The sequence below is a fragment of the Mytilus galloprovincialis genome, chromosome 11 (genome assembly GCF_965363235.1).
Source record: "Mytilus galloprovincialis chromosome 11, xbMytGall1.hap1.1, whole genome shotgun sequence".
NCBI lineage: Eukaryota > Metazoa > Mollusca > Bivalvia > Mytilida > Mytilidae > Mytilus > Mytilus galloprovincialis.
The window spans coordinates 16,620,467-16,638,724 of record NC_134848.1 but is presented as its reverse complement, the minus strand read 5'-3'; the positions used below and the strand labels follow the sequence as shown (position 1 = coordinate 16,638,724).

General features: G+C 31.1%; 1 long non-coding RNA gene across 1 annotated transcript; it reads left to right on the top strand.

Annotated features, from left to right (window-relative positions):
- Nucleotides 1–906: 906 nt before the first annotated feature.
- On the top strand, nucleotides 907–12,486 carry LOC143051765 (uncharacterized). The gene is made up of 4 exons (XR_012970899.1): nucleotides 907–1,025; nucleotides 4,614–4,710; nucleotides 6,591–6,758; nucleotides 12,183–12,486. It is a non-coding gene; the product is annotated as an uncharacterized LOC143051765 (long non-coding RNA).
- Nucleotides 12,487–18,258: the final 5,772 nt, after the last annotated feature.

Below are 18,258 nucleotides of genomic sequence, written 5' to 3'. Positions count from 1 at the left end.
AAGTTGTGCCAAATACGGCTAAGGTAATCTACTCCTGGGGTAAGAACATCCTTATGAAACTGGTTTTAACACGTTTTTTTGCTCGTTATCCCCTATGTATGTCCTACTTATATAATGTTTTCTAACATACTGTCGTTTCCGACGCAATTTGTAGCATATTTACTTTTGGAACTCAAACTTTAAAGGTTTGTGGTGCCTATCTATCGTTATCTTAAACAAAGAACTGAAAGATTTAACTTGTAATGAACCTTGATCTTTTGTTGATACCAGAACTAACTTTAACATTATTGAACAGTTTTGAATAGAACATGAATGAATAAATGACATGATGTAGGAATAAGATAGACTGTGTATTTCATCTTTTTAGATCATTTTAAGCTGACAAACACTATTCTTGCTTAAGGGTCATCATCATATTCTTCTATTTATTAAAATGTCTAGTTATAATTAAGGGTTTGATGAAAATGCCAAAATCTCTGGTTTCATTACAACAAGATGGCTTAAATTTAACCGATAGTTGCTAAATGTGAAATAAAAAAAAAAGACTGGAAAGATAACTTGACGTACTACATCTAATCAACAAGCATTGTAAAAAGCATAAGATTTCAACAGAGGCAACAGTTTTTAGATGAATATAAACCAGTTGCAACTACTTGTATGCTGATAAGTTTGGTATCTATGATCAGTTTTCAAATTGATATTTAAAATTGGACCAAGTAACAACTATTTCAGAAAATATTCTAATAGACTAAGATATTGTCACTCTGTTAACTTTGCCTTCCATGGTTTAACACGTTTGATGTCAGGAAATAATTAAATATGTTAACAACAATTACTTGGCTTATTTTATATTCAATCTAATAATTGTTCCATGAATATTGATTAAAGTTTGATTATATTTGACAGGAGGAAGGGAATGTGCTGACCTAGACATAACAAATGATGGTGTATATACAATATATCCAAATGGTAATAATCAGGCATTTCAAGTTTACTGTGTGGTACGGCAAGGCTTCAAGTGGACAGTAAGTTTACGATGATTTAAGTTATATATATTTAGATATTTAGATATATAACGTTATCGGGTGATTAGAGACTAATTAAGAATATAATATATGCTTTCAGTCATGATGAGTGGACATATCGTAGAGTTGTTGAAATATATTTATCTTTTATATACTATATGAATAATAATGTGTTTATTTAGAGTAATTATGCATACTAGAACACCTCCTCCTTTTTTTCCCAAAATTTGCCTTTTCTCTGTTTTCTATTAATTTCTGTCAATATGAACATACATTTAGTATATTATGAACATTCATTACTATAAATAAAGTGTACTTGCCTTTTACTATCAATTCTCGGTTAACTAATCAATCCACGGTGGTCATTGAAACATTATATATTAAACCCTTTCTATTAAATTTACTTAACCGGTGACCCCATGAGTTTTTGTAAAAGATTGTTTATGACTGGGGAATTTCAGAAAAGGTATCAAAAGTCATAGGTACATTTTGAACTTTGGGACTGGACAATTATTTTCTAGCTCGTCTCCTCCATTTTTTCCCCATTTAATGTCAATAATGTTAAAGCTGTTTATTTGTATATTATGAACATTTATTACTATAAGTTAAGTTTATTTGCCTTTTACTATCAATTCTCATTTTACTAATCGATCCATGGCGGTCATTGCTATACTACATACATGTAGCCCCTCTCTATTCAATTAACCCTGTGACCACCGTTGATAGTACACTTGAAAATGGTAGCAGATAGCAGATATACTTTATTCAAAAGTATACAAAAAAAAAACGCAAACCGGAAGTCCAGTCTGAGGTAGCAATACACAGTTAGAAGTTTAGTTTCGCATTATGGCCCCTGTGAATTTTTTAAATATGAAAGTTTTTGTACAATAAAATTGATTTTTAGATAATTGAAGAATAATATAGCCTTCTTAGTGGGTTTATATGAACATTAAGATTGTTTTTAACATGTTTTATAGGCCATTTATATGATTGACGGTCCGTATTTTCCTATCCGTACCGTTCATAGGTCCATACATTATTGTAGTGTTTATCAACAAAGATTTTGCGCTCGATTATTTCAATTCAATTTTATGGAAAAACGAGCAGATAAGCATATGATTTTTTTGGGACCACTTGATAGATATAAACCTATGGATTCAGGAAAGGTATTACTGTAATTGATTGAAATTTTCCTTTAGACCAAATTTTGGAGACTTTTGTGACATGTTCATCCCCCTTTTATGCTATATTTTGTATCTAAGAAATGCAGATTGTTGCCATGGTTACACCCAAGAGGGATTATATTTCACCCTTATGACCATTAGAAATCAAATCTATGGAAGATTTTCTTTCTATAAGTATATACATGCATAACACACATATAAAGCCTTCTTTGTTAGACAGGAGGGGAAAGAGGGTGTTTAAAAATTATGAGTGTCAATTTTAAGTTTTTTTCCTAACTGTGTAGTGCTACCTGACTTAAAATTCCGTCCAATGACGGAAACAATAATATCCGGACGCCTTTTTTTCGTTTTCCTCCCAAAATAACCCAGTCGCAATAATCATAAGCAAGGATGACAGATGCGACTATGCATGGTACCTATAGCATTTATAGGACATAGAGGCGTGATGATTAATTTATTATGGAAGGACGAAAAGCGACACACAAAATGAGGTCTCCTCATTTAATAGTATAGATAATAACTATATATATATACGATGTATGCAGATTCTAACAGTCCATAGAGTGTATTACGCATATCACGGTATTTTATAACTAGAGACAGTTAAATCTTGATATATAGAAGTCGAGGCTCGTTAAAATTTAAATGTTGAGAGTAAACAAATTTTCTGTTGCCCGAGATTCGGTGAAGTTATTATTTTTATTTATGATTTGATAAAGATACGTGAACAAATTTTATCTATCTTTAAGAATAATCTCTTCAAACGAGTTTTAAAATGTGATGTCATTTGGAAAAATGAAAAACAGAAAGTTTTATATCAAATGGCAAAAAGCTCAAAAAGAGAGGCGAAAGATAGCAAATAAACAATCAAACTCGAAAATCAACTGACAATACCATTTCTACAAAAGGGAAAAAACAATAGATTAACAACAATTTACATATAGTTTAGAAAACTAAAGACTGACAGCACGAACCTAATCTGGGGGACCCAATGTCTTCAAAAAAGAAAGCAGATTATGTTCCACGTGTGGCATCTGTCACATTGATCGTATAGGTAAAACCCGTTGACATAAAATTGATAATGGAAATGGGGAATGTGTCAAAGAGACAACAACCCGACCATAGAAAAAAACAACAGCAGAAGGTCACAATCAGGTCTTCAATGTAGCGAGAAATTCCCGCACCCGGAGGCGTCCTTCAGCTGGACCCTAAACAAATATATACTAGTTCCGTGATAATGAACGCCATACTAATTTCCAAATTGTACACAAGAAACTAAATTAAAATAATACAAGACTAACAAAGGCTAGAGGCTCCTGACTTGGGATAGGCGCAAAAATGCGGCGGGGTTAAACATGTTTGTGATATGTCAACCCTCCCCTATACCTCTAGCCAATGTAGAAAAGTAAACGCATAACAAAGCACATTAAAATTCAGTTCAAGAGAAGTCCGAGTCTGATGTCAAAAGATGTAACCAAAGAAAATAAACAAAATGACAATAATACATAAATAACAACAGACTACTAGCAGTTAACTGACATGCGTGCTCCAGACTTCAATTAAACTGACTGAAAGATTATGATTTCATCATATGAACATCAGGCACAATCCTTCCCGTTAGGGGTTTAGTATCATACCATCATAACATATATGAGAAGAACATAACCCGTGTCATGCCAACAACTGGTTTTGGAATAAATGTGTTTAGTTCCGATGCAAAGACCCTATAAGTGAATCAATATTAACGCCAAAATATGCAATCTTTAATGACCTGACAACAGTATCGTAACTACTTAGTATATCCCTTCTTAATAAGTCTATTTAAAGGTTTTGTTAGTTTCTGAGGTGAATACTTACACCTTTGTGCTTTATAAAGAATATTTCAATAAAAAATTGGATGTGAAATACCTGAACGTATATGAAGTCTTCGTGTTGAGCTATATTTACGAATGATGTCCTTATACCGATGATAAAATTAAGTAAATGTTTTGACTAGTTTGTGATATCGAAAACCCTGGTGTAATAATTTTTCAGTAATACATGGCTGATTTGGTAGGTCACAACCATGAAAAAGTGGACTGGATAATCATTACAAAAAAAAAAATCAAACATATGTGAAACAACTGTCATACTTCTAACTTGGACAGGTATATCCGATTGTCATCAGGTTTTATAGCTATACAAACCTCTTTCGCGTACTGCAGTTGCTTAAAAGTCTAGTATATTGACAGCAATGTATGAACAAATCAAATATTATCATATTTAGTAAGCACGTCATTTAATAAAAAAAAATCAAGCTTAAAACTTGTTTAAAGTGTAATATATGTGTATGTGCTTTGTCGATATTCAATATGACCTTCTTTTTTCTCGTGGGTAATAAGAAAATAATTTGTTCAATATAAAGGTAATTCAAAGAAGAGTAAATGGTTCCGTGGATTTTTTTCGAACCTGGGATGAATACAAGCATGGATTTGGTAGTGCTTACGGAGAATATTGGTTAGGTACTTAAACTACTTTTTGCATTTCTGTATACATATGTTTAAATAGATCGTTAATTACAACACCAATTAATAGGTTCAGAGCGACTACTTAAAGAACATCTGCCTCAACCAGAAATTTAAAAATACAATCAAACCATCATTTGAAAGCAACAAAGATAGTCCAAAATTGAAAATATCTTGCTACAATTAGTGGACAAAATCTTAGTTACAGCAAAAATGCATTAATTACATACAAACTAAGAAGATGAAAATATCTTGCTACAGTTCAAAAAAAGCCATTAAATATTTCTTTTTTTTTTTTTTACTTTTTTGGTACTCACATAACGTTTGTCTAATCTTGTAAATGAACTGTTTTCTAATAAGTTGCTCATCGCAAATTATAAAATAAATTCTTTAAAGGATCTGCTCGTTCCATTGTTTATTACATTACAGTTCAGGTGTAGAATCTAAAACAGAAAAAAGAATTATCAATAAAAAATATTCTACATGCATATGACTTTAACATTAGCAATCGAGCAATTTTCTATCTCTTTGTAAAACCTAATGCCCAATCAATAATTAAAAAATGGTTTAAACATTTTGATTTTATCTTGCAAATATCTGTAAATTAATATAACTCATGCATTAAGAATGAAAGTAATCCAGATATTCCATGTTTACAGAAATACCTTTTACTAGTTGTGTATCTTGAACGTTAAACTATAATAGATGGATAGTTTTACGAAAAACAAACATTATCATTAACACAAAACTTATATAAATATTGATGATTGAGAGAAACAATTTGCATCTATGCACTTAATAAGCATATCAATAAAATTTAGAATGGAAATGGAGAATGTGTCAAAGAAACAACAACTCGACCACTGAGCTAAAAACAGCCAGATTAAATTAAAAGTAAATTTCAGCTTTTTTCGACTATCTTGTAAATAGTTATCAAAGGTACCAGGATTATAATTCAGTACGCCAGACGCGCGTTTCGTCTACATAAGACTCATCAGTAACGCTCAAATCAAAAATATTAATAAACCCAAACAAGTACAAGGTTGAAGAGCATTTGAGGATCCAAAATTCCAAAAAGTTGTAAACTTCTTCTACGTAGACAGAAAGTGTTAAAAATCTAACAAAATCACAACATTACTAAAAAAAAATACATTGCTTCCTAATACTAGTTTTGCCGATGTAGGACTATATTTTAACAAATTTTGTTTGTTTGACGGATGTATACTAATGTAAAACAAAAATAGAAATGTGCAACATCAACATATATATATCAACTGCAATGATATAAATGAAAAGAATGCAATGGCTGATTATGATGTTTTCAGGTTTTTTACCTACATTTTGTTATAGATAGCTAGCTAGTTTCAAAACTATTTCGTGACATTAAAGTTATTTTTTTTTGTGAATGTATATAATTGGTGCATGTGAATTCAAAGGCTTGATGCTTGTTGTTCGTTTCCTTTATTTGAATGAACAATGAATATCAAATGAAGCAGACATATTATTTAAGAATTGTAAGTTTAAACTTAATTAGTTTTTTTTGGCTGCTTATTGTTCATGAGTATTTAATTTTATTTAAACAAAATGATATCAACGTTACTTTGGTCTCATGAGAAGAACTATGGATGATCACATAGGTACAAAACTCTAAACAAAAACAAGAATTTGACCGATATTAAACTGTCGCGATCGAGAGAGAGAGAGAGAGAGAGAGAGAGAGAGAGAGAGAGAGAGAGAGAAGGAGGTGTTTATATCAATTGCTACAAAGATAAATAAAAAGGGGTTATTTCAAAATAAAATACTTCAACCTGTACATGTAGTTATTCCAAAGATTTCCTTTATATACATTGTATTTTGAATTTGAATATTCTTTTAAGGTAATGATTTAATTCATCTGATATCTACAAATGGTCGTCACGAGTTAAGTATATATATGGAAATAGCAGATACAACACACCACACTGCAAATTATTCCACGTTTAAACTCAGTGATGAACAATCCTTGTATGTTCTAACAGCTAACGGTTATAGTGGAGATACCAATTGTAAGTTTTTGGAAAATAATGTTACGAACGTTATCTCTTACAATTACCTTCTAGATTATTAATTGGTGAAAGCAAATAACAAAATAATGGCAACTGCAGAACATTACATTGTGAATTGTCTTCTGAACAAAACGAATTGAGTTGATAGAAAGAAAGAGCAATTACCGTATCAGCCTGTCCAAAATCAGGAGCCTGTATTTCAGTGGTTATCTGACGGTGCATTCTTTCATATTTGATTGTCGGCGTTAGTATTAAAAAACAAGTCTTTGACTTCCCTTTTTCTTTTTTTATAATTTTGTCATTTTTGTAAATTCTATGAGAAGTGTTCCTTGTCAAAAACGATAATACACACAAAATGTACGTCCTATATATGTTTACATACTTAGCTGTCGATTGGTATTTATGCTACATACTCACTGGTATTAAAGAGATAATCGTAACTGCAATTACGATTATTCCAATATGGCGACGGTAGATATAGGTAAAATCTTTACACTCATTTTTCTTAATTGTAGCATGTTTTTGTCAATAGTTACTCAGCTGCAAGGTTTATCTATACCATTTCATCATATTTGAATCGTAACGGTGCACTGGAATTGTCTAAGCGCTTTGAAAATAGCCGTTGAAAAATTCGGGATGATAATCGTAACTCGGAAAAAAAGATAATCGTAATTATGGTTTTTAAAAATAAAAAAGATTATCGTAACTGGAAACTGTTTTATTGATATTGACACTAAAAACGTATATCTGATAGCATATTATGAAATTATGGCGATGAATTATTTACGAAACGTCCCAACATCTTATGACATTTCTTTTTATGCATATATAATTAATTGTTCTTATGAAAACAGCTACATACTAGTATATTATAAAATTGGAAGGGTGAACAAGCTTCAAGAAATTTGGAAATGGGAAAACACGAACTTTGTTAATATACAGAAATTTATTAAACTAGATATGCCACAAAATATGTGAATGAGCGATGGAAATTATGATACATGACAATAATTGTCAGGCGACACGCATGTGTCACCTTACATCAGATTTCTGATTAAGACAGTAAACAAAAAATAATTTATCCTGAAGTAAATAGTAAATATAGTTAATATTGTTTAAATTATTTTATTGTAAGTGGTTATATGTGCTATTTCTGACCCCGGGAAGCCACTGCTGATTTAATTCTAGAACATACCCTATTATGCCATAACGAAGTAGGAAAGACATTTAGTATTCGTCAAAAACCGTTTGACGAGAAATTAGTGGCTACAGTTTTCATGTCACTTCGATCATTTTTCATGGATGATATCACAACTTAAAAGTTATGATGAACAAGGGATAACTTTGAAAAGTGTTTTACAGTGTCATTTTTTTTATAGCTGACTATGCGGTATGGGCTTTGTTCATTGTTGAAGACCGTACGGTGACCTATATTTGTTAATTTCTGAGTCATGTTGGTCTCTTGTGAAAAGTTGTTTCATTGGCAAACATACCACATCTTTTTATTCATATTAGCTACTTCATGACTGTCACTGAAATTTCAGTATCTCAGATATAAACTATAAACAACACAAATTCAATTTTGAATTATGATAATATGACATCCTTAAAACATTTAATGCTATATAAGACTAGAGAATGTTTGGCCCTAAATGGGATTCTTTGTGTATTATGAAATTAAGTAACGTGGAGTTCATTGACAAACATGGATTTGTGTTCTTTTATAGTTTGGCCTAAAGCCCGAAAATCAAAAAATAAAATTGATGTAGCTTTAAATTTTCTTACAAGAAATACTTATTCAAAGAATGACTGCAAAGATGAGAATAAAATAACGCATATTCCGCAAAATTAGAAACAAACTTATTAAAAATTCATAAATACTCGGTATATGAAAAGTATGCTGCATACATATGCATGGAAGATATTGTAGAGAAAAATATTGAAGATACTAAACAAGGAACATTTTTGTATTTGCATACTTGCCATATAATTAGTACTTTTCTATTAAATGAAAACATAAATTAGCCTTTCCTAATTTTCATGCATTTTTCTGAAGCACAAAATATTTGTTTTAAAATCTATAAAAATCTTTGTAATTAAACCAGCTCCGACTGTGATAATCTACATGTTTGGCCCTTTGATGTAATTTATCAATATACATATTTGTGTTTTTTTTCGTCTGTCAAATGCTTCGTAAGACTATAGGTAAGGCTAATAAAAACAAAAAATAAAAGTAACAATAAACAAAAGTAACAATAAACAAAAGTAACAAAAAACAAAAGTGACAATAAACAATAGTAACAATAAACTGGTAACTATTCTAGATCCTTTACCATCCACACTGTTTAAAGAAACGTCCTAAAATACATGGGAATTTGATCAAAACATTTGAATTTAATTTTTAAAATCATATATCAGTATAAAATAGAAAAAAGTGAATCCAAAGGAAAAATATGGACGAACTAAATCATCAGCGTATAACAGATATGATATATCATTATCATTTAACTTGGGTGGTTCACATGTTGAGTCAAAAATAGATGGTAAATCATTAATATATAAAGAAAATAATGTAGGGCTTAAAATACATCCTTGTTTTACCCCAACTGAGGAATTAAAAAAATCAGTGATACCTTCCGAGATCTTTACCAAGTACAAAACCTCTTTATACATATCTTTCATTATACTAAAAAAAAAAGGGACCATCTATGTTGTAATAAGACTATTTGTAAAAGAGGGTATCTCTATTAATAGTATCAAATGCCTTCCTGAAATCAATGAAACAGGCATATATCTTTTTTGACATATGAAAATGTGGTATACGTGACTTTCATTTTGAGCAATGAATTGAAAGGATTGCACTTTTGGAATATGGGATAAAGCTAATCCATCCTTTTTCTCATCAATTGGAGATATATAGGTAAATTTATCCTAGATATTAACCTGTAAGTTTCTTCATTTTTTTTATATGCGTTAATGTCATCGTTTAACTAGGCATTTACATTTTTAACACACAAAATACCATTGAAATGCTGAAAGACACATTTATTATGTTTCAGTTATTATTATCATATAAAGAAAATTACGATTATCAAAGAAGAAAAATACCATAGAGTTACGATTATCATCCCGAATTTTTCAACGGCTATTTTCACAGCTCTTAGACAATTTCAGTGCACCGTTACGATTCAAATATAATGTAATGGTATAGATAAACCTTGCAGCTGAGTAACTATTGACAAAAACATGCTACATTTAAGAAGAACGAGTGTAAAGATTTTACCTATATCTACCGTCGCCATATTGGGATAATCGTAATTGCAGTTACTATTATCTCTTTAATACCAGTGATACTTGGATTATATATGTTTAGATTATGATTTTTTTTGTAAACATTATACTGAACAGAACTTTATCGATATCAAAAGTTTGTTAATTAATATCTTATATGCGAATAAAGACAAACCCAACTTAAGTGAATTTAATTAACGTTATATAATACTAAAATGGTTGAAAGTTCACACGTCGACAGCGTTTTATACTCGGGGTTACGACACGGATGCACAGAAGAATCGATTTTTCATGTAGATGTTATCTCCCTCGTCATTTGTATACCGAAAAAGAAGATGGTCTGTATTTTTCTATAATATTTTGCAAATTTAAAAAACTTTATTATTCGGAACAATACTCTTAGGTGTATATTTGCTCCAACAGGAATAATAATTAATGAGGATGTGAAACATTCTAGAATCAGCAGGAAGAAAAACCCCAAAAACAAGAACTAGCACAACTAAATGTAAGGATATGGTATGGGATATGTTGTGTCGGAGTTCTCCTCTTATATTTGATGTGTTCACCTTAATTTTGGTTTGTAACCCGGATTTGTTTTTGTTTTTCTCAATCGATTAATTAATTTAGAACAGCGGTATACTACTGTTGCCTTTTTGTATGTTCATATGTCGATGTGTAAGTTAAATACTGTTACAGAAGCTTTTCTTTATCACAAACAATATTGGGCATCGGTGGCCGATTGGTCAAAACAGTAACTACTGTTATCACTAGCCCAGTCAAGACTGAGGTTGTGAGTTCGAAACCCGCTCGTGCGGGTGCACTCGACTCCAATTTTAATTGACTAGGATTGTCAGTTTTCCTATCGAAGGTCGGTGGTTTTCACCGGGTACTCTGACTGCCACCACCAATAAAAACTGACCGCCACGAAATAGCCTAAATGTGGTGCTTAAAAGTGGCCAAAAATAAAAATCAATCACAAACTATAAGGTAATATGTGATCAAGTAATGATTATATTTGAAATTTTCAAATAACATCAAGCCAGTGTATTTGTATGCGTTAAAACAACATATAAATCTAAGAACAATGCTCGTAAAGTAATTCTGAATAAAAAAAAAGTAGAAGAATGATATTAATTACAATATAAATAAAATATCAAACATGTACTATCTCTGACAGTGATAACGGTATTATAGCTTTGTAAAAAGAAAACGCAAAGTGCCAATAATTCATGTTTATACTATTAACATTATAATGCATAATGCTGATAATAAATCACCTGATACATCTTTTGAAGTTTTTCATCCTTAATGATTGTTTTTAGGGTTGACAACTCGGTAACTTATCGAGCACTCGTTGGATAACCCATTGATTCTTGAGTACTCGCTCAGTAAAACATTAACAAAATGGAACCTCAAAAAAAGGAAACTCAAAAATACAAACTCAAAAAATGGAAACACAAAAGTCTATATTATATTTCTTATGAACATATAACCTTCAACACTTTTACCTAGGACTAGATAATTGTCCCCGGAATTTTGAACCATAAAAATTAAAAGCTACTACATCATGTACATGTACTAATTATGTAAACTAGCAATAATCCAATCAAGTTATAAATTAATATCTATCGAAAACATATACTCAAACAACAATATTTGGGAACAGTAGAAATACACATTTATTAATCAACAAAAGGGTGATAATTGGAACTTACTATAATAATCTTAATATTACTGATTCTTTTAATCATTTTCTGAGGATCGACACAGGGTACATCGAATTTGTTCTTATTTAATAGTTTTATCTTATCAACTTTTTCTTGGACGTGGCGATTTCTCAACTTTGTTAGGTAAATAACATTCAATGCTGGTGAAAATATATGATCTGACGGCATACTAGGATAACTAAGATTAGCGAAAAGTGTAATATTTGAAAAAGTGCTCTTGTTCAAAGCCTACCTCTGTTTGGGAAAATTTTAGAAATTAAGAAAGCAGAAACATTCTAACTGAAGACCAATTACTCGAGTACTCGTTTACGTGGCTAATTATTTTGTCCTCCTTTGGAGTTTTGCTAATCCAATCTTCAAATTATGTATGCGTATTTTTTTTTATCAGTTTTGATATTATTTGTAGCTGACTGCATAGATACTGGTGTGGATGGCAACAGAGCTAACGGTAGACCTTTCACAACTAAAGATAGGGACAATGACTTATATAGTGGTAATCTGGCAGTACAATATTCAAGTGCTTGGTGGTATAGTAATACTCTTCATTCAGACTTGAATATAAAATATTCTCGTGATAAATTTCATCCATTTCTTGGTCCTCTGCCCAGAATGTATTGGGCGACTTGGAGTAGTACTATATCGAAAAGTATAATGATGATTAAAAGAACCTTTTAAATATTGTTTGTTTGTTTTTTTAATTTAATTCAAAATTATCCGGTTAACATCTGTATTCTTAATTTTATTATCGTCATATGTGCCTTGAAGTTAAAAAGTTTCATACAGTTACAATTTGAATAACAAAAGGTTGACACTGAAAGTGCTTCAAACACATTTTTTTTTTATAAACAAAAGCGTACATCGATATGTTTAACATCCATGAAGCTCATACAAACATTTATCAGATAATTTGTAAACTACTTTGCTACTAACTTTTTTATAAAACAAAAGGACTCGTTCTGCTGAGAAAGAGAAAAAGAAGACTTGGAAGTTTAGATAATGATCTGTGTCAATAATGAGGAAGGAAAGAAATAAAACAATGGTTCTAGTATCAACAGAATCTTAAAAATGAAACACACGTACAAGCACTCAATCACATGATTTTCATCAAATTGCGATTTAAAAAGAAATACGTAACAGCTGTTTCTATTCTAATGCATAGATTACAGAAACATGCATTAACATTATAAAGCTTCGTAAATGTATTAAATTGAGATTTAAATAAAGTTCGCTAAACCGCATGAATGATTAAGCGCATTTACGTAATGGGAAAACAAGACGACGTACTAATGAAAAGATTGTCTCGTTACTTATGCGCATTAACTTTGGATAATATCTCATTAAAATGAAGTTGAAGCGGTTGTTTATATTTCACGTTTAATTCTGTTGCATTTATCGAACGTTTATTTATGTACAACTTTGGATTAAAGCTGCATTGTGTATGATGTGGTAACACCACTTTTATAAACTTATTTTTTTCTCTCCTTTATGTTTGACAGTTCAGAAAAATATCATCATTATTCTAAAACACTATAGACTGACTTTTTTTCGAATTTTTCACTGTTAACACGACGAACGGCTATCACATGTGGATCAGTTTTACATGAAAAATTCATTCCGAGTTTTGCCTTGAATAACTCATACCACAAACATGCCTTCATAAATAAGTGTAACACTGCTACATAATACATGTGCGTATTCTAAGTCGGAAGCCTTTCATTCTTTTTTTTGTCGTTTTGTCGTCAATGGTTATACATTAGGGCGTCTTTTCTCTCTCGTTATAATTGTTTCAATTTTTTTCATGTCAAATACTCGTTATAGTTTACTATATAGTATTGGTTATTGAACCCCATACGGTGACCCTTAAATAATTACCTCCACGTCGTTGGCTTGTCCAGTGGTTGTCGTCTGTTTATGTGTTACTTGTTTGTTTTTCGTTCATTTTTTTTTTACATAAATAAGGCCGTTAGTTTTCTCGTTTGAATTGTTTTACATTGTCATATCGGGGCCTTTTATAGCTAACTATGCGATATGGGTTGAAGGCAGTACGGTGACCTATAGTTGTTAATGTGTGTGTCATTTTGGTCTCTTGTGGACAGTTGTCTCATTGGCAATCATACCACATCATCTTTTGTATAGCGTCGTCTAATTGACAATCATATCATATCTGCTAATTTTCATATTAATGATTTATTTATTTATGCATCAATTGAAAGTTATTGATGCTAGTATGTTGGTGAAAGATATTTCGTCGCTTACACCTAATGTGTGTACACGTTCGTGATAAATAAATTCAGAAATCATCAGTAGATGACTTGATGACTGACTAATTGATTGATTGTTTGATTGATTGATTGTTTGATTGATTGATTGATTGATTGATTAATTGGTGTTTGACACCACTTTCGAAACTATCGAGCCATTTCATAACGGTATGTTTTATTTGCTGAGAAAACTACCGAAAAATCCTGGCCAATAAAAACTGGAGTCAAGTGTTTCCGCATGAGGGGTACTCGAACTTCCAATGTCTAGTAATTACAGTAGTTGAACTATTTAAACAATTCGGCCACTGATGCCCTTGATGACAAAATGGAACTCGAGACTTATCAGTTTTTGTTGTAAGTTTAGAGTCATAACTATTCAACTGTTAGTTAAACCGAGATTCAATTTTTATCTAAATCATTAAACGGTATGTTGAATAATGGAAGAAATGGTGTTTTGCAACAGTGCCGTCCATACAATAGACATACACACTGACCAAAAATAAAATTGGTAAGATATACAAAATATGAAATAAAGAAGGGAACACAATCAACAATATGCATGACATAGATCTAAAACCACCCAAAACATGAGTGATTGTCTAATGAGTTTGGAAGACATCATTCACTGAAGAAAAACAAATACAAAACTAATAACATAATCAAAACCAATGTAGAGAACTGTTAATAAAACAATAGAAAATCACTCATATGAAATTCAGTATCGTCAAGCTTTTTGAAGGCAAACCAATCATATAAAAGAGAGGCGGAAGAAACTTTGGGTAATCGCAGGTGCTCTGGAATGGTAAGCAATGGAGCACCAAATGTGACATTGGAAATACTCGCAGATCATGTATATCATGTAATTTTGTGATTAGAAGTGCATACTTAGAATAGATAAGATAATAGTTTTTCACTAGTTCTCACTCTATTTATCCATTTCCTGACCTGTTGATTATTTTATTCAATCAGCGTGTGGTTCGTTTGATCTCAGCTTTTCATTGGTCCAAATTCGGTTATGACGTCAAATAATATTTATTTCCTCTGGTATTTCTATTGTAATGTCATGAAAAATGGCAAGCATGTCTGAAGACACTGAAAGAACACAACTTTTTGCAGATTGTTCGAAAAAAAGGATTTAGATTGTCTGCATATAGTCAAAAATCCTTAGAGAAACAGATTACACCACCAAATCCCGTGCAATACGATATTAATCCACGCTCGCTCGAATTACACTCTAATCAGTGGTAGAACCTATATGTACTTATGTGACTTTGGTTTATATAGCATAGTCATAGATCAGTTGGACATGTTCTTTATAAGTTCAAATATTTCAAGATTTCTTATTCAACCTTGTAAAACTTATAATGTGGTGGGACGACAGAGATAGGAAAACATCTATATATTCAACACGATATTGATGCAAAATGACAATCACTATATACACTGCTACTTTTGCATAGGTACTATTTCTGTACTTGAAATCAGTAGTACTGGAAATTTACCCTTAAATATTTAGTACTTTTTCTTTACTTTAAAATTATTGTAATATTTATGTACCTGTATTTTACAGTACTTGATTTGTACTTAAAATATTGGTACAGAAATAGTATCAACAATGATCACAGTATATCATGTTTGAACACCATAACCATAAGAGATTTGAAACGGACAAACTAAAATGCTGAACGTATAGCGATGTAACCAACAATCTGTAGTACTTAAATTTCAAGTACAAATCAAATACTGTAAAATAAAGGTACCTGAATATTACAATAATTTTAAAGTACCAAAATAGTACTGAATATTAAAAGTTGATTTCCAGTACTACAGATTTTGGTACTGACATAGTACCTATGCAAAAGTAGCTACGTAGCTATTAATTTATTAAAGACAAGAAATGACTTGAAAATTCATCCGGTAATATACTGTTATATGCAAATTGACATTTTTACCAAAATGCACATATCGCAAAATTCACTGCATGATGATTTTTTTTACATCCTAAGATACTTATCTTTCAATTTCTGACGATTGCGAAGTAAAAATTCAATGTAAATTCAATATTTCTGTTTTCTTTTAATATTTTCAAATAAATTAAAGCAATTTTGCTAGAACTATTGAATAAAAATGATAGAATAGGTCAATGAAAAATAACACTTTTCTGTATTTACTTTCCTCGCGAACGATTACCAACAAAACCTCTGAAAATCGGGAATCCATAAATAGCAAATAATGCTATATAAAACCAAATGGAACAAAACAGAAGCGAATGTATATTATGTAACATTTGCATGAGAGATTTGAAACCTTACTTTTTGAAATGATTTCTATCTTGATAAAAAATTCAGTGCGTATGACTTCGGGTACCAATGGACAACTAGCCAAGATACTGACCTTGTTATTAAAAATATATAGTCCTTATAAATTTGAACCTTTGTGGATAGCAGTCTCCTTGGTAATCATACAACATCTCCTTACTTTGATATTGGTGTGTCAAATGATCCTGTCCGTATTTACTTACCTATATAGGGAACACTCGGACCAAACACGTTGTATTCTTACGCATAGAATAATTGAACATGAAATATGTGTCGAGCGAGAAAATCCAGCAAGACATAAACTATAGGGATATTATTATAAGGCCAATTTAGTACAAGGAGCATACTAAACATGCTAAAATATAGGATCAATAACAAACGTTTTAATCGAAGAGTGACGTACAACTAAGTGCTCAAAGGAAGAAAGGTAGTATAAGAATAACTGTCCACCACACAAATCAGAGGAAAAGTAAAGCTTGCTTCACTACTCTAATCAGTCGTATTCAGTGAGTATAAACAAAAATAGAAAAATATGACTAAATTATGAAGAAAGGAACTCATGCGTTATATGAAATATCGAAGTTAAAAAAAAGTCAAAACTCGAATGAGGGAATTTAAAGACGAAGCAAAGAAGCAAACACAGGGGGCATGCCAATCTCACAAATCTAGAGAACCAAACTACACTGGCAAAAAAAGAGTGCCTCATGACCTACAATGACCAAGGAATGAGTCTCTTCCGGTGGTGTTAACATAAAAAGGTACGCATTGTGGTAGACACACTTAGAACAATCGAGAAATATCCCATAAAGGTAATCCCATAATAGCAGTCGCTAGATATTTTGAAAGGATCACTCCACCAGTATTTTGGCTTTTGATTTTGCAATTCAATAAGGATTTTCCGTTTTAGATTTTCAAAGGATTTTTTTTCTTTTGTTGGCCTCACGTTTTATTTTCAACTGATTTGTAGTGCCAATTGAAGATGTTTGGCGTAAAATATTGATTGCTTCTCGAAGAACTTAAGCTAGAATTTTCAATGAAAAACTTTCCTAGAAAAATTAGATTACACCGATATGTAAATAAACACGAATGAAAATTAACAATTTTATTGACATCTTATAAAAAAAAATGTCTTTGTCAATAAATAATTTAATTTTATGTCCTGATTGTTTTTGCGTTTATTTGGACTGTATATTTTTCGTGCACTGTTGTCATTAACCATAAAATTAGGTTCAGTCCACTTTGTATTCTAAACATGTCCTCTACATGTGTGTCGTTTACATTATGACGTGATACACACGATTCTGCGTTAGAGTCAATGTTGGTCTAGTTAAATTGTCCAAGAGCAAACGTCTTTCAGTCGTTTAAGGGTGGATTTGACATACATGTACTTAGATAAAATTAAAAAATTGGAAAGCTATGAGTGAGGTTGTTATGTTTGATATAGGCCTTTTTGTATTTCTTTGTAAACTATTTGAATGTTTGTTTTTGTTGTGATTAAGATGCCTATGATACTTGTACGTTCTGTAATTATTGTTTGAGATATTCTCGTAATCTTGTCTTTCGTTTTTGCTGATGTAGATGGCTTTTGGTGTTGTGCTTTGTCTATATGCATTTTTATGTTTCTTTGTTACATATGACGTGGCTTTCATTAAACATCCCGTCATTGTGTTATTGTACTATGATCATTTTTGTATTTTTTGTCTATAATTTTTGCTAATCTGCTTGGTCCATATTCCATTTTGTGCTTCTTTGTTACATATTGTTTTGGTTTGTTTAATGATTAAGATTAAAACCAGAAAACGCAATGTTGACTCCTGTATATTTGACTTTTTTACCTATTATGTCTGTTTGTTTTGTACACGTATCGTTGTCATTTTAATGGAAGTCTAGGCGACTGTCAAAC